This window comes from Bos javanicus, chromosome 19, assembly GCF_032452875.1.
Source record: "Bos javanicus breed banteng chromosome 19, ARS-OSU_banteng_1.0, whole genome shotgun sequence".
Classification (NCBI taxonomy): Eukaryota; Metazoa; Chordata; class Mammalia; order Artiodactyla; family Bovidae; genus Bos; species Bos javanicus.
In genome coordinates, this window is record NC_083886.1 from 47,595,405 (window position 1) to 47,618,971 (window position 23,567).

At 41.3% G+C, this 23,567-nt stretch overlaps 1 protein-coding gene across 4 annotated transcripts in view; it reads right to left on the bottom strand.

Moving 5' to 3' along the window:
* Positions 1-8,131, bottom strand: part of KANSL1 (KAT8 regulatory NSL complex subunit 1) — a 174,057-nt gene extending 165,926 nt beyond the window's left edge. For 3 of the 4 annotated variants that reach the window (XM_061392207.1, XM_061392208.1, XM_061392203.1), the window contains exons 1-2: positions 8,056-8,131; positions 6,363-6,504 (exon numbers count right to left, since the gene is read on the bottom strand). The gene's annotated coding sequence lies outside the window, so the exon portion shown is untranslated. Of the gene's footprint in view, positions 1-6,362; positions 6,505-7,258; positions 7,433-8,055 lie in introns of those variants that run through there. The other variant, XM_061392204.1, reaches the window with a different exon arrangement.
* Between the last annotated feature and the right edge of the window lie 15,436 nt (positions 8,132-23,567).

Here is a 23,567-nt window from a genome sequence, read left to right on the forward strand (position 1 = left end):
GGAGGGTAAAAATAGGTTGGGAAAAGGGACAAATGACAGACAGAGGTCTCTATGAGGAGGAAAAAATAGCTGAAGAGACCAGAGAGGTGGCCTAGTATGAGAAGACACAAAGACAGGGATAGGGTGGGCCTAAGAAGGGTCTCTTCCCCACAGGCTCTGTGGAAAAGGGTTTTCTCTGTAAGCAAGGGAGCTGCTTAACTTCTGAAGAACCCTCCACAGTAAGATGCTTTTAGAATTGTGGCATTATATGCTTTGATTCTTTTACTCCTGTTTTCACTCTTATCCAGCTGTCTCATTAAACTATGATCTAGGTGGCAAACAGGTTACAAAATGATTTCGAAGCAAGAAAAAAATCTAACAAAAACTAAAATCTCTAGATTGTTCAGAACCAAAATATAATTCTTTAAAAAGACAGTATTTTTCTATTTCTTCAAGTCAAGTATGTAAGTATATTCTCTGAGCTTCCAGAACTTACGATGGCTACCCTCTTTGTCCTCAATGCCCAGAGCTGCTCTCCTGCTCACGACTTGACTTCTCTCCCCAGCTCTCTCTGGTCTAGTCAAACGGCCCTTCCTCCCCGAGTCCAAACAATTACCCAACACTTCCTTTCGGGACAGGTAGATAGGAGAAAGAATTTGGGAACTAGCCTCTGATGACAACTAACAGAGCAATTTCATAGCACGTATTTATCAAAAGCAGTCCCGGACCACTGTAAAAAGCTGAGGAAAGTAATGGACTCTTCCTCTCCATAAAATGCACACAAGCAAAATCACACAATTTGCATTAGATGGTCAAAAAGCTGTCATTTTTCACATATTTTATCCATAGAATACTTGGCTGGATAAATACTGGAGCAAGATGGCTCACTCTAGCCATCATCAAAGGACTATTCACCTTCCCTGGCAAATAATTTATACAAGTTTAGTTTACTGATATCCTAACCTCCGAGAGAAAGAAGGCATGAAAATAGAGGGGAGAGCTGCTGGAGGCTGGAGCAAGGCCAGTAACAGCCGGATTAGACTAAGGTAGGTGATCAAGAAAGTAGATTAATCAGACAAAAGAGTATGAAGACTGGCCCAAGAGTATGAAATATATGCACACACTACTCCATGAATAGTTTACCTTACGACCTGCAAAGATACATTCCATCTCAGCACAGTACAGTTAGGATGTACATAGGGAGAATCTTCTGTAATTCTGAATTCTTATTTAAAATAAAATTTTGTACAGGGTGCTTTCTTAAGGAGGCAGAAAAGCATGTAGTATCTATTAGAAAATATTTCAAAACTTTCACAGTATTAATATGAGTTTCATGAGAGGAAACCATCAAACAAAAGGGTGTAACTGGCCTGCAAAGAAAGATTTTGAAACAAAACAGTAGCCAGACCATCATGTGTCTATACGCTGTTTCAGAAAGGTTGAACTTTATCCTCAAGACAAACAGGAGGGGAATGGAAGCAGAGGGCGGGCCATATCAACTGGGCCACAGGAGGAACTTCCTCAAGGTCTTGCTCTCTCTGGAATGACCCATACTGTCCACTCCTAAAAGTCAAATGTTGGAGGATAACCATGCCTGTTTCTTCAAATATGGCATCTGACTGAAGATAAAACATCCCTCTATTCACACAGACAAGGAGGTGTTAATTTGAGACAGATATCTGGGCCTAATTCTTACGTAGTAAGGAAATCCCAAGGTTTCATCAATTTCCACAAAGGATGAGACATGGAGAGCAGACTGTAATCTTGACCTTAATCTTTCAAATCAGAATTTTATCGACAGCTAAACAAAAAGAATATTACCACCTTCTAAAATGTCAATTTTATATAAATCTAAAGTCTCAGCAACAAAAATCTAGACATTAAAGACAAATAAGATAAACAAGGTCCTACTCCATAGCACAGGCAACTATATATCTAATACCCTGCAATAAGTATTAATTGAAAAAATCTGAAAGTGATTCAGTTATGTATCACTTTGCTGTACACCAGAAACTAACACAACCTTGTAAATCAACTATACTTCAATAAAAATAAATAAATTTAAAAGGACAAATATATGAGACACCTAAAGATATAATCTACTTCTTTAAATCATGTGACCAATTTGCACCCAAATTTCATTTCCTATGTATAAGTGTTGGAGGTCTGCTACCTTTGATGAATAACATTAGTCTATGGTGCTGTCAAGGCTAAAGGATACTGTTATGAGTTGAACAGTGTTCCCCAACCCTCAAGAAGATATTTTGGATTCCTAACCCTGCATACCTCAGAATGTGACCATAGTTGGAGAAAGAGTCTTTACAGAGATAACCAAGTTAAAATGAGGTGATTAGAATGCGCCCTAATCCTAATCCCTAATTTGACTGCTGTCCTTTTAAAAAGGAGAATTTTTGAACAAAAGAGATACATACACAGACAGAACTTTGTGCCAAGACTGGAGTTACATGGCTAAAAGCCAAAGATGTACCAGATGCTAGGGTACAGGCCTGGAAGACATCCTGCCCAAGGGCCCTCAGATGGAGAATGCCCCTGCCCTCAGGCTTCTAGCCTGCAGAACTGAGAGACAATATATGTCTGTTGTTTAAGCCACTTACTTCGTGCCACTTTGTTATGGCAGCCCTAGCAAACAGATGTCATGAAGAAAATTAGCAGCTCATGTTTATTGAGCACATACCAAGTGTTATTCTAAGCACTTCGCATCAACAAACTCATTTAGTCATTACAAAATCCACCCCAGGATCTAGATACTATAATTATACCCTTTTCACAGATGAAGACACCAGGTCTCTATGAGGATAAAAAACTTGCCCAACAGCAGACAGAGCCTCCAGTATGACCACTAGCTATAAGGAACTATGATTTATAGTCATTATTTTAATAGCAACAGCAGTCACTAAGCCAAACACTATGTACTTCACAGATACAATATACACAACAATTGTCTGAAGTCCATGTTCATTTTTGCTTCCAATACAAAGGAGAAACCTGAATCTCCAAGAGATTTTCTTAAAATTTCTTAAAATTGCCCCACATCTCACAACCAAGAATGTGACAGTGAATCTAACTGCCAACTTGAGGAAATAATGAAAATCCTTTTTTACTAACACTTTAAGTGCAAGTGAAAATTTGTAATGTTTGACCTTGCAATTCTATACTAGAAATCTAAATCTATAAATTCAAAATCCTTCAAGATCCCAGGAGAAAACGGGCCCTAGATCACAATATCCCTTGACTACACATCCCTTCAACTACTCAAGGGCTGTCTGCTCTCTCATCTGTGATCCCTTGACTTTTCTCTAACATCCAGACACAGGAGAAGAAAAGATGTAAGGACTGAGATACTGCTTTTTAAGTTGTTTTTTCTTAATTTGTATTTAATTTTTAAATTTTGATACAAACATCAGAAAGTGTGAAGAAATATAAAACAGTGAGAAGTCTTCCTCCCACTCTGTCCTCCACCTGCCCAGTTCCTAGACGTAACAGGCAACCAACGTCACCACTTTCTTGTTTACTCTTCTGAAGTGATTTTTAATGCATATACAACAAGCCAATATAAATTTTTTCTCCCTTTTTCAAAAAAAAAAAAAAACACACAAAACATATCATACACACTGCTCTGCATCTTGCTTTTATCAACTGTATAACTTGTAGATCTTTACATAGCCTTTGAATCATTTTAATTGCATCCTTTTGTTTGTCAAGAATACTTTTTACTCGCATTCATTACAGTTCAGTCTAGTACACAAAGCACCAGCACACAGGCTACCAGCAGTCCCTGAGAGGCACCTGAAATGACTGGCGGTGGACCCATGACGCACCAAAGGCCTTGTGTCTCTTCGCTCCATCTCATCTTCACTTTTCTCCAACTTGCCCAATCCTCCTCCTCCCTGCTCCTCCATTTCACCCATGCCCTAACCCTGACAACTGGACCTGAAAACATCAAATATCACTGATACTGCTTAGTCATGGCTAGCACTGAAAAAGCTGCAGACCCCTGATAGAAAGAGAATGGGATAAATAATTTCCATGGGAACTAATTAACAAGAGTGCCTTCAATTGATGAGTTTGGGGGGGAGTTATATTTCCTTTATGTTATTTATGTTTCCTTTGGTGCTTTGGTTCTTAAAAAGGGTAAACATTAGCACTATTTTCTACCAGCCTTGGAACATACATAAATACACACTGGGGTCTAACGTTTGAGTAATGCCTACAGAACTAGAGTTCATTTTGAAATAAAATAATCAGAAACAAAGTGTAAGAACCATAGAAAATTAATATTTTGGCTCCAAAGTATATATACATTTTAATTAACCCATTTTTTACTTAAAAATAAGTAATTGCAATCTGAAAACACATCTCAGAAACATTTTAAAGCTATTCACAACGGAAAAAAATAAAGTTCTCTCTCCCTTTTTTATTTCCATCCTGCAAATTCAATGACATCCTGTTTTCCCCCACCAAGGAAGTGTCTTTTTCCCCCTGCCCAGCTCAAACACCAGTTTTTAAGGTTTTTTTTTAAGTCATAAAAGGAGGAAAATGTTAACAAAAAATTTGTTCAGACGCAAAAGAGGTCTTCAACTGATCAAAGGACTAAATTAAGGCAGTCACATAACTACATTCTTAAGTAGTTAACAGGTGGTAACTCAGTCTGGAGTACTGACTTCACTCTCTATTCCTATCATGCCAGAGACCTTTGGTGCAACTTCAAGGATTACTGTAGAACTTACCCAGGTTCCAAGACTTAGAGGTAAAATGTCATATGTAAAAAAGCAGGCCTCTGTACATCTAATCCACTTTTAGAACCAAAATGACTATGAAGTAAAAATCTAATATATTGATCCCCAGTTCCTCGGGTTTCTAATTGTTCTTGAGTCACTAAGTTGCGTCCAACTCTTTGTGACTTCAGGGACTATACATAGTCTGCCAGGCTCCTCTGTTCATGGAATTTCCCAGTATTCTTATACTGGAGTGGGTTGCCATTTCCTTCTCCAGGGGATATTCTTTACCCAGAGATGGAACCAGAGTCTCCTGCATCGGCAGGCGGATTCTTTACCACTGAGCTACCAGTGAAGCCCAGGGAACTAGTACCTGTTGATATCCCCTTGCCTGCTTCCTAAAGATAACAGAGGCCACCGGGTCCTGGCACTAAACACCCAATACCAAAGAGGAATGTTCTGTACAAAGTCCTCCAGTGCCTACGGTTCAGGACTTCTGGCTGGGTTCCCCACGCAATGCCACCAACTCTACAGGGGGAATGGGTGGAAAAACTGAGTCCCTCTGACTTCCTTTACAGTAATATAGGCACTTCTCAACCAACAATAGCAGCTGGAACATAAATGAAGATGAGAACTCAGTCTACTTTTACCTAAGGATTTCCAGCAATCCAAGTATTAGTTTACACAAACTGCATTAATACCTGACGTATTCACTGCATTACTTGGGAATTCCACAGCGCAGGTTAACAGACAATAATCTAACTACATTAGTATTTAGCTCTGAAGGAAGCAACCTGTACCATCCAGTGAAGCTTGTGGGGGGCTTCCGTTACTCCTTATCTTTCCCCATCCTTCCTGCAATTTCCCTCCCTGTATGTATCTTAAGCTTTATCCTCTGTTTAGTCTTTCTTAATGGAGAGAGTTTCCTGGCCATTTATGTACAAGAAACTGCAAGTAGCCAAGAGAAAGGAGAACTACCACATCACTGAGAGCTTTTTCATGTAAAGATCATGTTCTCACACTGCCCCCAAAGAGGTTTATCTTGTGAGGTGAAACATGGTACCAAGTGCTACCTGTTGAGAAAAATAGTACAAATTCGCATGCAAAGGACTAGGGAATAGCAGGAAAACTCTCCCACAAAGCTATACATGTAAACAAACAGGTCTTAGAATGTTCTGAACATACTAAATCAAGTTTCAGAGTAAATAAATGGTTAGTGACACATCTTCTGTAACACATGAATCAGCTACAGATTTGCAAGAGTGGGACACACCCTAGCACCTATGATAATACTAAAGGACCTGTTTGAAAGTGGACCCGGCTGTCTGAATTGCCAGTCCATCCTACTGAGACTGGAACAGAATTTTACAACTGTGTGGGGTTGTCATAATTTAAAGCTAAAAAATAAACACATCATTATCATGAAAGTTAATTTGAGAACTTCATTACTATTTTAACACCAATAATTAAGGACAGGAGCAATACAAAGGAGTAACCAATCAGTTCTAGGAGGCAAACACAAGGGAAAGGAATGTCAGGTAAGACGGTCGAAGAACTGCAAATTCAAAAACTAAAAAAACCTCAATTCTAAAAAAAATAATAATAAAATGAGACCTTTATAATTAAAAAAAAAAACACACATCTTACCTTAAGAGGCATCCAAGTAGCATTCATAGTGTCAGGAGTAGTTCAGGCAATAATACTCAGAAACAAGCAAGAATGGAGTCTTAGTAATTCCCCAGCCACCAAGTATGAGCAGGTAGGAAAATTTTTTATTTCAAAAAGGTATCTGAAAAAGAGAGGACTTTCATTTAGACTAAAAATAATCCAAAAATAAGCATATAGTTTAAACTATCTGGACAGAGATTCAAAGTACTATTTGCCTCACCATCTTAAAAAGATGTAGAAAATAACTGTTCCTTTTGGAAAAGGACAAATGTGTGTGGTGTATGATCTCCACAGGTATGAAGAAATATATTTTTCCATAAAATTGGATTAAATGTGTAACACATATTTCAGATAATATAAAATTGCTTATTAGAATTATTTCTCAGATAGAAAAATGATTATCCAGGGTTACTTCATAAACACTATTAAAAACTGATTTTTTATCTGATCACTAAAAAATGCCCTTGCCACATTTAGTTTTAATAAATTAAACCCTCTCTGACCATTTTGATTGTCCTAAATTTTCTCGAGTTTAAGTTGCAGAGCCTATTCTATGTGGAAAAATAATAGCCATTCTTGACTCAAGTGCTACAAATAAAAGACCCTTCTTTCCTAGAAATCTTTAATAACAGGCCAAACAATTTTGAGCCAAGTTTGTGTGGAGGTAGGAGGATGGATTAAATGACCTCTTGTAGGATTCGTGCTCTCGTCCTAGGCCTGAATGAAAATTCCAGCTTAACCAGTTACTGCTTCGCTTAAAATGGAGGCTTGCCCGATTAGGGACAAAAATAACAGCACCCACCTCTGTAAAATAAATTTTTAAAAATTCAAAGCCTACAGTACCCTCATTTTTAAGAAAAATTAAAAATAAAAACCTCTGGAGTGGATTTGTTCCTGCTATGCGTTTGTCACTTCGGCGTCGAAGACTTGGCATCACTTTCCTTACGCTCGTCGGATTTTTTTTTTTTTTGGTTGGGGGAGGGTTGGGGGGAGTTTGACTTCTGACCCAAGTCCGGGGAGGATTTAAAAGCCCCTCCATAATCCCCAACGCAAGAGCTAAGGGGCGAAGAGAAAGGGGAGAGCCCGAGTTCCCACCCCTCCCCCCACCCTGGACCCCAGTCCCAAACCGACCCCCCTTCCCGCAGTGAGGCGACTCCTTCTGCCCCAAACCCATTGTTAGGGAGGGGGCGAAAGGGAGAGGGGGCTCAGGGCAGGGCGCCGGCGGCCGTTGCTCCGCTCGCTTCTGGAAGGGGGCGGCCCGCGGGATGCAGCTTCCCTTCCTCTCCGCGTCGGTCCGTCCCACCTCGGCTCGGCCTGGCGCCCCGGGCTGTGCTCGGCGCCCCCGGCCCCGGGCCCGGCCCAGCCCGCCCCCCGAGTACCAGGCCCCCGACCCCTCTGCCCGCAGCCCGAGGCCCAGGCCTGCGGGTGGGCGCGGGGAAGGGGTCCCTATGCCCCACACACGCGTCCCCGCTCCCCCAGCCCAGTCGCTTCCAGGGCCCTCGGCGGCGCCCGCTCCCCGGGCCCGTCGGCCCCCCGCCTCCCGGCCGGGCCGCCCCCTCGGGCTCCCGCCGTTGGGGCCGCCTCCCCTTCCCCACCATCACCCCTACCGACTCGAGCCCCCACCCCCCGGGGCACCAGTGCCAACGGCGGCTCCCCGGGCCCCCGGACCTACCTGCACAGCTCAACCAAGCCTAGAAGTGGGGGCGGGGAATCTTCCGCCCTCCTCTATCTCTCATTGGCCCTTCCGAGGGACATAGGGGTCTCTATTGGCTGGCGGCGAATGTCCGTCAGAGTGGTGGGGCGGGACAGAAGGGGAGAGGGATGCTGGTGCCTTGGCGTCTCTGTCTCTGTGTATCTCGCTGTCTCTGTCTCGGAGCTTGGAAATGAGAGACATTTGGATGAGAGGACTGGAAATGGGCCTCAGGTGGCAGGAATAGAAATAGGAATCCTGGCAGAGCTTCCCGCAAGTCTGTCACTCCGAACCCCCTACCTAAGTCCCCTTTAGATCCTCTTCCCCATCACCCCCAACCCCGGCCCCTCACCCTTGTAGGTTCTTCATCCAGGAAGCGATGTGAAGAAAACTCGAGGCCGGAAGGCCACAGAGGGAGATTTTATATATGTATATAAAATACACACATACAAATACTTATATAGAAAGTCAACCAGATATAAGGTCACAAGGGCCTGGAGAGGAAAGGACACACATCTCACAGACAAGGAAGGACTTGAGATATAGCCAAAATAAAGAATAAAAAATCACTCTAAGAGCTGGTAACGTGGTTTCCTTCTGGGAGGGGAGCTGAGGGGATCAGGTGTGAGGAAGACTTACATTTAACTATATATCCTTTTGTATCTTTTGATTTTAAAGATTTCAATTTTTTCCTTTTTTTTTTTTTTGAAATTACGTGGCTTAAATTTTAAAATAACTATAAGGTGGCAAAACCAGGGGGACAGTTAAAATGGTGGTCCGGACAAAGAGGGACAGCATGTACATTTGTTGAGGAATTTTAGTTTTTAGTATGTTCATTTCCAGATACCAGGGGTAAAACCAAGTAGAAGCGTTCGGGGACAACTGCAGTTATGGAATTCAGGAGGGGGTGGATAATCTGGGGAGATGATAGAGTTCTTCACATAAATATGGCAATCAGTGACATGCTAAAGGATGAACTCCCCATAGAAAAAGACATCCACAGTAAAGTAAGAAGTGTGAACAGAAAGACGGTTGGTGAGATAAAAACACATAGTGAAGAGGTATGAAAGTTAAGGGAGGAAGGGTCTCTGGAAAAATAAAACAATAAAACTATGAGAACCTCACAGATGGTACGACTCATTTCAGGGACCCTCTTTAGCCTCATGCAGTAAGAATGAGAGCTTGCTATACACCTGAAACTAACAACATTGTAAATCAACTATACTTCAATTTAAAAAAAATTTTTTTTAAATTAAAAACCAAGAGTGAAAGCCAAGAGAATACTCAAAAAGCAGAGTTCTTAACTTTTTCATACCATGTACCCTTCTCAGAATGTTTTTAAAAGTATAACAAATATACCCAGAAATTAAAAGGAACAAGTTACACTAAAATACAATTTTCAGAATATTTTTAAAGTATAACATAGTAGTAGTTGTGCTTTATATTAAATCCATTAAATACTAAGATCTAGTGGCGAGCCTAAAGACCACCATAATTCTGAGGTAGTAAATGAATAAAAATAATATTTCAAGATATCCACAAAAACCATCATAAGAAAATACCTGTAATTTCTACTGGTGACAACTTGGTTTGTTATCTCTATTTGTAGTTGAGGGAAATACTAATTTTCTGTTAGACTTTAGCAAAAATAAAGGTACATTACTTTTCCTTATCCAAGTTCATGGATTTCCTAATCTATGACTTCAGGTTAAGACACCCAATTTGAAAGAAATCATCCCCTCCACACACCCACACAGGGATGTGACCCTGCTTCCCTCTTCTCCACCTATGTGTCTCTCTTACCCTTCCCCACTTGCTCCAAGCACCCTCTAGTTCCCAGTCCTGCCTGAAGATGTCTGACATGTAAGAATAGGGGTAGTGAATGAGGGTTGTAGGAAAGATATACGTATACACTTTGCCTGTCTTCAAAAAAAAAAAAGAGAGAGAAAAAGATCTGAAGTATATTGCGGGTCGAAAAAGATGGGGAAAACGGTATCATTCATTACCAAGAGGAAAAACAAATTATAAAAAGAAAACATCTTTTTATCAATTAAGAAAGAATCTTTGAATTTACTAATATTGTTCAAGTCAACTCTAGAAAACATCTGCAATTATCTATTCGATAATTCTATAAAATGAGGCAAAAAACAGTACCTACCTTCTAAGGGTTTCATGAGGATTAACTTAGTTAATACATATAATGAATTGAAAATAGTGCCTGACACAGGCTAAACACTCAATTTTAAACTATCTTTATTATTATATTTGATGTCTTATTTTCAAGAACATTCCATGAAAATTTCTGGTAAGATTATTTGTATTAATGACTTAATAGCAAATTAAGAGTGATAAGGAGGTTAGCCCTGACTCTTGCTTTTCATTTAAATGCTGCAAAGTTAGAATACTCCACTTTTTCCAGTTACATTTTCATCCCTCTAGGGGGAAATAGCCTCAGTGCCTCTTTAAAGGGATTGTAAACTTGGGAAAAAAGGTCTGGCAACTCATATTACAAAGGGCTAATTTCCATAATGCTGTTTATAAACACTTCCTACAAATGAATAAAGCCTAACAATCCTTATACACTTCTGGTGGGAGTATAAACTGGTACAGCAACTTTGGAAAAGACTTTGATATAATCTAATAAAAGTTAAGATATACATACTCTATAGTTCGACTACTACATGCATATTTAGGAAATACAGAATTTTAAGGGTCAGGATGACTGTACAAGAATATTCATAGCAGCATTGTTCCTCAGTGACCGAGAGAAAGGAAACATCCCAAATGTCTACCAAGCATAAAATGACTAAATTGCAACATATTTGTACAAATGAAAACTAATGAATTATGGTTATATTCAACAACATGAATAATTTTTTACAAAGGTAACATTGAACACACAAAAAAGCTAGATGCTACACATATTATATATATATATATATATATATAGTATTACTCCATTTATATAGAGTTTAAAAGCAGGCAAAACTAAACTATATTCTTTAGGGATACATAGATAGGAGGTAAAATAAAGAAAAAGAAGGAAATGAACACAAAAGTCAAGGGAGCAAGTAAGGGGCAGAAGGAATTTTGTTTGGGAGTAGGGAGTTGTTTTTCGGGGCTGGCAGTGTTCTTTTTGATCAGGTGATAGGTACACAAGTATTTGCTCTGCAACTATTTATTTAACTGTACTCCCAAACTTATATATTTTTTGTTTTTTTTCTGACTGCATGTTATATTTCACAAAGGAAATGTCAAGAGGGAGGGGCCATATGTATACCTATGGCTGATTCATGTTGATGTTTGGCAGAAACCAACACAGTTCTGTAAAGCAATTATCCTTCAGTTAAAAAAAAATTTTTTTAATCTCTATAGAAAAAAAATGGATAAAGAATATGACAGAAATTCCACAAAAAGGAAAATAAAAATGGCTCTTAAATAAATGAAAAGATGCTCAATTTTATGAAAAGACATAAAAATTCCACTGAGGTAATCCCTGGCAGTCCAATGGTTAGGACTCCAAGCTTTCACTGCAGGGGCCCAGGTTCAGTTGCTGGTTGGGGAACTAAGATCCCACAAGCCACAAGGCATGGCTGAAAAAACAAAACAAAAAAACTCCACTGAGATACAAACAGGTCATGATGATAACGCTAACACATTGTGTTAGCAATGGAGAGGAGAAATACATTTTTTGTATCACTGGAGAAAATATAAGTTGTTCCAATATATATGGAGGGCAATTAGGTAATAGCCATCAAAATTATAAATGCAAATAATCTTTAATTTAGCAATTCCATCCCTAGGAATTCATTCATTCCTCAAATATTTATTGAGCACCTACTATGTATGTGGTAGGCACTGTTTCATGCTCTAGAATTTATCTTCTCCATTCTCTGAAAAGTCTGGGAACATAGGGCTGGTTATTATTTTTTAATATTTATTTACTTATTTATTTTTTGACTGCATTGGGATCTTTCATCGCCACGCACAGACTCTCTTAACTGTGGGGCGCAGGCTCAGCAGCTGTGGCATGTGGGCTCTCTAGTTGCTCTGTGGCACATAGGATCTTAATTCCCTGGCCAGTGATCAAACCCACGTCCCCTGCCTTGCATGGAGGGTTCTTAACCACTAGACCACCAGGGAAGACCCAGGGGCTGTTTATTATTACTGTGGAATTACTTATGAGAAAGAAGGCTTGCATCTCAATGAGATAATTAAGATTATGTCAGAGCACATTAAACAAAATGAAAAAAGTATAACAAACATTTCCCTACTTATACATTTTTAGATAATCTGCATATACATGGTTATTGGTCTGTTTTTGAAACACTGTTTGTAATAAAACTTAATAAAAGTTTGGAATAAAACTTAAATGCACATCATTATAGCAGTGGTTGAATAAATTATGATTGGCATCTGCTTCGCCACCAGGGCTATCTTCATGGGCATATGACCTGTGCAATCACACAGGGCCCCACACTCAAAAGGGCCCCATGCTTTGCTGTTGCCTCTTGAAATTCTGAACAATTTCACTTCTGAACTTGAGTTTTGTAGGTGAAGTCTGATGCGGCAATGAAGCCAATGCATAAGCAGAGGAGCTCAGAGCAGTTGGGTGTCACAATTCCTTGTCACCTCACTCACAAATAGCATCTGTGATGTCCCATGAGCATAGAATTCTGGAGAGCTCGCGATACGTGGGACATTCGGCCAATGCGTACAAGGTAGACAAGATAAGTGTGTTACAGGTATGACTGAATAAGCCTTAAGAGGCCATGCTTTCCATTTGACCTAGAACTTGCTCTGAAGCCAGAAAGCAGATAGTGGTTTTCTTTTATAAGCTTTTTTTTTGGCCACACATGTGGAATCTTAGTCCCCCAACTAGGGATCAAACCTGCACCCTCTGCAATGAAACCGGACCACCAGGGAAGCCCCAACAGTGGTTTTCTAAGAAACATGGAAGATCAAAGAACCACATCATATCATTTCTTACTTGTGTTACTTCTCCATATTAGCCAATCACTTAGGCTAAAAGTGATGACATAGGAGGAAGTGACAGTCAGGGCAACCCCGAGTTCCTTTTCCTTTTGCTCCTTCCTTGCCTATCAGGAAGCTGAAAGTTAAGTGTTGGTAGAAGGTGCATGTATCAAGAAGTGAGATCAAAACATCTGAGTTCATTTATCCAGTTTCCCATTGTTCTGATAGGAACAAAATGCAGTGTGCCGGTACAAGCTACAGAATACAAATTGTATCATTTTGGTGATTCAACATCCACGTTAAATGCTCTTTAAAGCTGGCATTGCACAATGTAAGATGGTAAATTTCATAATAACAATTTAAATGTTTAAGTTTTCTTTACTTAGATGACATTGAACAGCAAATAAAAAGCACCATGGCAAGTCAGGACAGAGACCATGAAAGGTCTACTTTATCTTTTAGTGACTTTAATGGTACTTTCTCCCCTGCTTTCTGAATAAGGGACTCACGTTTTCATTTTGCACCAGGCCTCTCAAATTAGATAGCTTGTCTCGGTCATCATTTATGAATTTTGTGACACTGGGCAAGTTATTTAAACACTTAATGTCTCAGTTTTTCATCTCTGCAAAGTGGGAAGAATAATCATACCTAGCTCATACTATTCTTGAGAGGATTAAATGTGCTAATATAAATAAAACTCTTAGAGTTTAGCTCCTTTATATTTTTGGACTTCCATGGTGGCTCAGATGGTAAAGAATTTGCCTGCAATACAGGAGGCCTGGGTTTGATCCCTAGGTCAGGAAGATCCCCTGGAGAAGGGAATGGCTACCTACTCTGGTATTCCTGCCTAGAGAATTCCATGGACAGAGGAGCCTAGCGGGCTACAGTCCATGGGGTCACAAAGAGTCAGACACGACTGAGCCACTAACACTATATATTTAATATTATCATTAGTGCTGTGTTGCTATTATCAAATAGACAATAGAAGAGTATCCAGCCATTAAAGAAGAAAGAGGAAGTCTTTCATATACTACTGCTGCTGCTGCTGCTAAGTCACTTCACTCGCGTCCAACTCTGTGTGACCCCATAGACGGCAGCCCACCAGGCTACCCCGTCCCTGGGATTCTCTAGGCAAGAATACTGAGTGGGTTGCCATTTCCTTCTCCAATGCGTGAAAGTGAAAAGTGAAAGGGAAGTCGCTCAGTCGTGTCCGACTCTTAGCGACCCCATGGACTGCAGCCTACCAGGCTCCTCTGTCCATGGGATTTTCCAGGCAAGAGTACTGGAGTGGGGTGCCATTGCCTTCTCCACTTTCATATACTGCTGCTGCTGTTGCTAAGTCACTTCACTCGCGTCCAACTCTGTGTGACCCCATAGACGGCAGCCCACCAGGCTACCCCGTCCCTGGGATTCTCTAGGCAAGAATACTGAGTGGGTTGCCATTTCCTTCTCCAATGCGTGAAAGTGAAAAGTGAAAGGGAAGTCGCTCAGTCGTGTCCACCTCTTCGCGATCTCATGGACTGCAGCCCACCAGGCTCCTCGGTTCATGGGACGTTCCAGGCAAGAGTACTGGAATGGGTTGTCATTTCCTTCTCCGTTCGTATACTACACGTACATAAATATATGAGAGTGATCGCCAAAATATAGTAAGTGAAAAAACAAAACAGATAATATGTCAAACAATGTCTCTGACATGCTTTCATTTAAGGAAGGAAAGAAAAAATGTCTTACGTATGTACTTGAAAAGTGAAAATGAAGTCACTGAGTCCTGTCCAACTCTTTGGGACCCCATGGACTGTAGCCCACCAGGCTCCTTTGTCCATGGGATTCTCCAGGCAAGAATACTAGAGTGGGTTGCCATTTCCTTCTCCAGGGTATCTTCCCGATCCAGGGACCGAACCCAGGTCTCCTGCATTGCAGGCAAACTCTTTACCATCTGAGCCACATAGGAAGTCACATATGTATTTGCATACACTTAAAACATGTTTCTGGGAGAAGTTGTGACCTCTTAAATAATACTGGTTGTTTTCAGGGAGGAGAAACAAGCAACTGGAAGATGAGGTGAGAGGGGAATTTTTCTCTCTTCAAACTTTTGAACCATGTTGAAGTTTCTTTTATCAAAAAAAGAAATTAAATATTTTAAACATCTTCTACATTTTCTTTTACACAATGCACTGCCAGGCACAGAAGCCTAATTAAATAATTGTTGGCCAAGGATATTTCTTTAACATTTAAAAGGGGTAAGATCAGTTTTAAGTTCTTTTTTATCAATCAGATGCACAGGTGTCTGATGTGACCATTCCAAAGAAATGACAGTAACTACAGTAGCTAAAGGAAACTTGCACTTGTTTCCATTCATAGACCCCTGTGTAGTACTTTACAGAGAAACTAGAGAAAATCTTGGTGATTAGACAGACCAGATGAGGTTAAGGAGCTTGTGTTAGTCCCAGATGGGCTTAGTTGGTGATAGAAAACAGGAGAAGGGGGTGACAGAGGATGAGATGGTTGGATGGCATCATCAACTCAATGGACATGAATTTGAGCAAACTCCGGGAGATAGTGAAGGACCAAGAAGCCCAACATGCTGCAGTTCATGGGGTCGCAAAGAGTTGGACATGACTTAGTGACTGAACAACAATAACCACGAGGCAGGTGCTATACGGGAATGGCAGCCGTGAACAGGAAAGCCGAATTCCATTTACATCACGTAATTACAACACACTGTGATGACAGTGTGATGGAAGTTCCTGTGACCACGGGTGCACATGTTAGGAGGGCAAGCAAATTCTGTCCCCCAGGTTTTGTTTGTTTGTTTTGGCTATAGCATGTGGGAACTTAGTTTCACAACCAGGGATCGAACCCCTGCCCGCTGCAATGGAAGCTCAGAGTCTCAACCACAGGGCTGCCAGGGAAGTCCCCTCTCCCCCATTTTTACTTATTGCCCCCAAAATTGCAGTGAGATCTTATAATAACAACTTCTGTGTTCTAGTCAAAGATGATACACCCAAACCATTTTCCAAAAGACCTGTCCCTTGAGTTTGGGTGACTTGTTTACCTGCACATATAGGTCTCGTGTGCACAGTCAGCCCGTGAAGATTAGGGGTGGGGATATAATTTGGGGCCATGTAACTCACGAACAGTAAGTACCATAACGGTGGTTTTAGTGTATAAGATCTTAAGCAAATATTTAATGACTCTGTTTCTCAGTTTTCTCAATAATAATACCTACCTCCTAGGGTTGTTGTGAATATTAACCCAGGTAAAGTCTTGCACAGAGTAGATGCTCAATAAAGCTGGACTGATGCTATCGTTGTTATTGTTCAGTCCTTAGGACTCTGGCCTTCTGGATTAAAATATGAGAAGAGATGAGATCCTGAGTTGTAAGCACTGCTCTCATATCCATTCATTGGTATTGATTTTCTTCACAATATCACTGTTTATCACTTCCTTTCCTTTCCACTGTCATCAACTTACTTAAGAGATCACTGGGCAGTGACATTCAGGAGGGCTGGCATAAAATGCAGTAGGTATATGTTAACTCTGTTTACTCTTAAGTAAGAGCACAGGACACTGGTTCTCCCTCATGAATCTCAATAGCTGAATGCTCCCTGCTTTTAGCAATTAGGTTTCTGTCTCTCTCAAACTCAAGCCATTAAGAAAAGAGTTATTGAGCACCCGGCAAGACCCTAAAGATGCGATGATGATTAAGGTGGTGCCTTGGGGCTTTCCTGGTGGCTCATATGGTAAAGTGTCTGCCCACAATGCAGGAGACCCAGGTTCGATCCCTGGGTTGGGAAGATCCCCCGGAGAAGGAAATGGCAACCCACTGCAGTATTCTTGCCTGGAAAATCCCATGGATGGATGACCCTGGTAGGCTACAGTCCATGGGATCGCAGAGAGTTAGACATGACTGAGCGACTTCACTTTCACTTTGCCTTCACAGTTTACATGACAGTGGGGAAGACAGACAAAAACAGACAAAAGCCTTATGATGGAATAAAGGCTGAGACAGAGGGAAGCATCTGGGGGAGGTGGGGGAAGGGGGGAAGCACAGGGGGAGCAAAGCCCACAAGATGAGAGACAGCAACCACTTTCCAGAAATTGATAGTTCAGTATGGCTGAAGCATGGGGTCCCAGATAGAACGTCCAAAGACATTAATTAATCTGGGATGGTGGTCTCAAACTTCCATGTCCGTTGAATCAACTCTTTTTAAAACAGCCTCCTGGGCTCCATCCCCGGAGATTCTGATTTAGTGGATAGGAGTGACCAGTGTGGTCAGTCTGAAGGCCACATTCTGAGAACCACTGATCTGGAGAAGACATGATCAACCTGCAGATAGCCAGATAGCCTTGAACATTATACTGAGAGGTGTAGACTTCACCCTTGGGTGCATGGAGAGCTTTTTAAAAAAATTTATTTTATTGAAATATAGTTGATTTACAATGTTGTGTTGATTTCTGCTGTACAGCAAAGTGATTCAGTTGCACATATGTGTTTGTGTGTGTGTGCTCAGTCATGTCCAACTCTTTGCAACCCCATGTACTGCAGCCCACCAGGCTCCTTTGTCCGTGGGATTTTCCAGGCAAGAATATTGGAGTGGGTTGCCATTTCCTCCTCCAGGGGATCTTCCTGACCCACGGATTGAAACTGCGTCTCCTGTGTCTACTGCATTGGCAGGAGGATTCTTTACCACTGAGCCACCTGGGAAACCCCATATATATTTACATATATATTTATCATTTATATATAATACATATATTAAAATGAAGATATATATAAATATATACATATATTTACATTCTTTTTCAAAAACACGGAATCTTTTGCAAATTCGCATGTCCTCCTTGTGCAGGAACCCCCATGGAGAGCTTTTGAGGAGTTTAAGCTTGCAAGATATACAGTCACATTTCCATTTTTACAAAAATCACTCTGGATGTCATGTGAAAAATTGTTCAGAGACGCAAGGCTGGAATCCCAGGAGAGCAGTTCAGAGGCTGCTGCAGAAACCTCCTGAGAAATCACAAGGACCAGAAATAAAATAATGTCTTATTTGTCCTGGGTTGTCATTTGACCTGGGTGGCAGAAGCTAATCCATTTGTCTTTAAATGTTTTTGGCTAACATCTCCTGGATAGCTGCTTCCACCTCCTGGATAGCTGCTTCCACTTTGGGAGAGTTCTGACTTAGAGAAATAAAAGCAAGCCCTTTGAGCCAGTCCTTCAGCGAGTCATTGGGCAATCAAAACAGACAACCAAACAAGAGCTACAGATGTAGGAAATAATCTTATGGTTACTGGGGCAGGGGATGGGGTGAAGGAGGGAGGGATAAATTGGGAGATTGGGATTAACATATACACACTCAGATCAGATCAGATCAGTCGCTCAGTCGTGTCCGACTCTTTGCGACCCCATGAATCACAGCACGCCAGGCCTCCCTGTCCATCACCAACTCCTGGAGTTCACTCAGACTCACGTCCATCGAGTCAGTGATGCCATCCAGCCATCTCATCCTCTGTCGTCCCCTTCTCCTCTTGCCCCCAATCCCTCCCAGCATGAGTCTTTTCCTATGAGTCAACCCTTCGCATGAGGTGGCCAAAGTACTGGAGTTTCAGCTTTAGCATCATTCCTTCCAAAGAAATCCCAGGGCTGATCTCCTTCAGAATGGACTGGTTGGATCTCCTTGCACTCCAAGGGACTCTCAAGAGTCTTCTCCAACACCACGGTTCAAAAGCATCAATTCTTCGGCACTCAGCCTTCTTCACAGTCCAACTCTCACATCCATACATGACCACAGGAAAAACCATAGCCTTGACTAGACAAACCTTTGTTGGCAAAGTAATGTTTCTGCTTTTGAATATGCTATCTAGATTGGTCGTAACTTTCCTTCCAAGGAGTAAGCATCTTTTAATTTCATGGCTGCAGTCACCGTCTGCCATGATTTTGGAGCCCAGAAAAATAAAGTTTGACACTGTTTCTACTGTTTCCCCACCTATTTCCCATGAAGTGATGGGACCAGATATATATAAAATAGGTAACTAATGAAGACCTATTACATAGCACAAGGAACTCTATTCAATACCCTATAATGACCTATATGGGAAAAATCTAAAAAAAAAGTGGCTATATGTATAAATATAACTGATTCACTTTGCTGTACAGTAGAAAGTAACACAACATTGTAAGTTGACTCTACTACAATAAAAATTAAAAAACAAACAACCACAGTTTATATATATATATATACACACATATATATTTAAATATAATTTTTAAACACCAATTCTCTATTTATCTATTTTTTTGACCTTACAACGCAGCACATGGGTTGTTAGTTCCCTGACCAGGGATAGAACCCACACCCCCTGTAATGGAAGTGTGGAGTCTTTTTTTTAATTGGACTTTTAAAAAAATTATATAATTGTTTGGTTGTTCCAGGTCCTTACTGTGGCCTGTGGGATCTAGTTCCCTGACCAGGGATCAAACCTGGGCGTCCTGCATTGGGAGTATGGAGTCTTAACCACTGGACCACCAGGGCAGTCCCACACCACAGTTCTTTGGGAAGTTTCATTTTCCTCCCTTTGGTACTAGGAACCTATACTGGGAATGCAAGCCATTGTTTTCCAGACTAATGCTGAGCTGGAGAGAAAGATAGGACTAGAGTAAGTTGAAACACCACAAAACTCTTTTACCAAGATCCCTCTGTTGTTTTCTTGATTTCTCACTCCCTTGATTACTGTAAACTTTTAGTTTTCAGAGTTCCAATGAGGTTGAATCTGAAAGTTTCTGCCAGTGTTCACTGCTTTTGTGGAGGATCAAACTGTTAGAGTTTGCTACTGCGATCTTTGCTGATATTTTGTAGTTTTCAGTGAATAAATCTAACACTTTTTTGGTTAAATTTACTTCCTCAGGTTCGTTGCTGTTGTTTGCTACTACCATAAATGAAATTGTTTTCTTAATTTCATTTCCAGGTTTTCATTGCTAGTGCATAGAAACAGAATTGATTTTTGTATATGGATCTGATATCCTACCACCTGGCTAAACTCGTTTATTAGTTCTAGCAGTTCTAGGATTTCCTCCATGTCATCTGCAAATAAAGATAATTTTACCTCCTTCTTTCCAAATTGGATGCCTTTTCATTCTCTTTCAGGTCAATTGCCCTGACTGGGAATTCCAGTACAATATAGAATAGAAGTGATAAGAGTGGGCAGCTTTGTTTTGTACCTGGATTTAGAAGAAAAATGTTTAGTCTTTCACCACGAAGTATGCTGTTAGCTGTGAGTTTTCATTAGATGCTCCTTACTGAGTTGACAATGTTCTTCTATTCAGATTTTGTTTCATGTATTTATTCCAAAATATTTTATGCATCTAAAATGTTAGTTTAAGAAGAGGTTCATAGGCCTAGTGAGATCGTCAAAGCATTCCATGGCACAGTTATTATTAAGGGCCTCTGCTATTTGGCAACATCTTCCAGGTTTGAGTGACTATAGACCAGGCTGATACTTCTCTAATTTGTCACAGTCCCTACCACCCCCTGAAACATTTTAAAAAATATAATTTTAACATTTGATTTATGTCTTTATTTTTGGCTGTGCTGAGTGCTGCTGCTGTCTTTCTCTAGTGGTGGTGTACAGGCGTCTCATTGTGGGGACTTCTCTTGCTGCAGAGCACCAGCTCTGGAAGTGCGGGCTTTAGTAGCTGTGGCTCCGAGGGCTCAAGATGCAGGCTCAGTGGTTGCCCCGAGGCATGTGGGATCTTGAGGCATGTGGGATCTTTCTGGATCAGGGATCGAATCTGTGTCTGCTGCATTAGCAGGCAGATTTTTAACCACTGGACCCCAGGAAATTACCCTGTAACATTTTTAATACCTAGGTGCTATGGATTGAATTGCATCTCTCCAAGATTCATGGTGAAGCCCCAACCCCCAGTGTGACTGCATTTGGAAACAGAGTCTCTTTGGAAATAATTAAGGTTAAGTGCAGTCATAAAGGTATGTCCCTGATCCCATAGGTTTAGAGTCCTTATAAGAAGAAACACCAGAGGGCACATTCTCTGTCTCTCCCTCTCTTTCTCTTCATTTCCCTTCCCATGCCTTGTGAGGACATAGCAGGCAAGTGCCATCTACAAGCCAGGGAGAGAGTCCTCACCAGAAACAAAACATATCAGAATCTTGATGTTGGATTTTCCAGCCTCCAGAACTGAGAGTAAATACGCTTCTGTTGTGTAAGCCACCCAGCCTATGATATTTGACATGGCAGCCTAAGCCGATTAAGACACTGGGTCTGTATCACTTGATTTTTTGAGGCCTTCTAGAATCCCAGGGACGGGGGAGCCTGGTGGGCTTCCGTCTATGGGGTCGCACAGAGTCGGACACGACTGAAGCGACTTAGCAGCAGCAGCAGCAGTTTGTGACACCACTCCACAACTCCACACAGATTAAATGATCTTAAAGCCAACATCCAAGATTAGTTAGGAAGGAAGCAAACTCAAGATGGGTTTTAAAAAAAATTAATAGGATTTTGCCTCTAGACATGGAAGAACTGAGGAAATGGAAGAAAGCTGGAAGGGGTTAAGGTTCCAAATCAGAGAACTGAATCCTAGAGTAGGACTTTGAGAGATGAAGCAGGTCCACAGCTGGGGAAGCTCCCTTTCTCTGTCGTAGGTGGAGGCTGCTACAGATTCGAAGGTGATTCAAGTTGAAAAAAGGGAGGGAAGAAGAGGCATATGTGCTTAAGCTAGCTGGGCTGATGGAAAGAAAGATACAAGTATATGCGTCTAAACCATAAGTTAACATGGAGGAATGGCTGGAAGGTTGCTGAATGATGAGTTGAGGTGGAGAACAGGGTCTCCTGGATGGATGGCATGAACTTCAAAAGGAAGAGAGTATACATGAAGATGGAGTAGAACAGCAGAGGAAGCTATGAGAATTCTAGCTCCCTCCAGTATTGTCTCCATCCGCACAAACATCATAATCTAATAAATAGTGTCCCCTAAAGAAAGGACAATGTCTGTCTTGTTCTTAATTTTTAAAAAAAAAAAAAAACTTTTTAAAAATACATGGAGTAGAACAGCAGAGGAAGCTGTGAGAATTCTAGCTTCCCCCAGTAGTGTCTCCGTCTACACGAACCTCATACTCTAATAAATAGTGTCTTCTAAAGCAAGGACAACTTCTGTCTTATTCTTCTTTAATTTCTTTTTATTAAAAATAAAAAAAAAATTGTTTTTGGTTATTGCCACATGGCATGTGGAATCTTAGTTTTCTGACCAGGAATCGAACCTGTGCCCCCCTCCGTTGGAAACTCAGTGCCTTAATCACCAGACCCCCAACGAACTATCATGTTCTTTTTCGTGTGCTTAACAAAGGTCCATATAGTCAAACATGACTATGGTTTTCCCGGTAGTCGTGTACAGATGTGAGACCTGGACCATAAAGAAAGCTGCTGCTGCTGCTAAGTTGCTTCAGTCGTGTCTGACTCTATGTGACCCCATAGATGGTAGCCCAACCAGGCTCCTCCGTCCCTGGGATTCTCCAGGCAAGAACACTGGAGTGGGTTGCCATTTCCTTCTCCAGTGCATGAAAGTGAAAAGTGAAGGTGAAGTCGCTCAGTCGTGTCTGATTCTTAGCGACCCCATAGACTGCAGCCCACCAGGCTCCTCCGTCCATGGGATTTTCTAGGCAAGAGTACTGGAGTGGGTTGCCATTGCCTTCTCCGAAAGAAAGCTGAGCACCAAAGAATTGATGCTTTCTAACTATCATGCTGGAGAACACTCTTGAGAGTCCCTTGGACTGCAAGGAGATCAAAGCAGTCAATCCTAAAGGAAATCAGTCCTGAATAACCATTGCAAGGACTGATGCTAAAGCTGAAGCTCCAGTACTTTGGCCACTTGATGTGAAGAGCTGACTCATTGCAAAAGACCCTGATTCTGGGAAACATTGAAGGCAGGAGCAGAAGGAACGACAGAGAATGAGATGGTTGATGGCATCACTGACTTGATGGACATGAGTCTGAGCAAGCTCTGGGAGTTGGTAACGCACAGTGAAGCCTGGTGTGCTGTAGTCCATGGGGTCGTGGGGTCAGACACGATTGAGTGACTGAGAGCAGGACTAATCTAAGAGACTTGGTGGAATTTGCAAGAAGATGTAGTTTTCTAGAAGCTGAATAAGGCAATGTAACAAGGTGGGATTTACCTCAGCTGAGCTTGACCCAGGTTTGCTTTCTGCTATTGTTCAGTTGCTCAGTCGTGTCCGACTCTTTGCAACTCCATGGATGGCAGCATGCCAGGTTACCCTGTCCTTCACCATCTCCCAGAATGTGCTCAAATTCATGTCCATTGAGTCAGTGATGCTGCCCCCACCTTGTAAAGATTACGGATACCTCTGACATTGCAGTTGTCTTTTACTTTGGTCTCCTAGGTAACCATGACTTTTATTCTCTCTCACATCTGGCTCTAGGTTAACTCTCTAGATGAACTATAAGCTGACTAACCTGATTACCCTAATTATCAATTCACCAAAATATTTTAA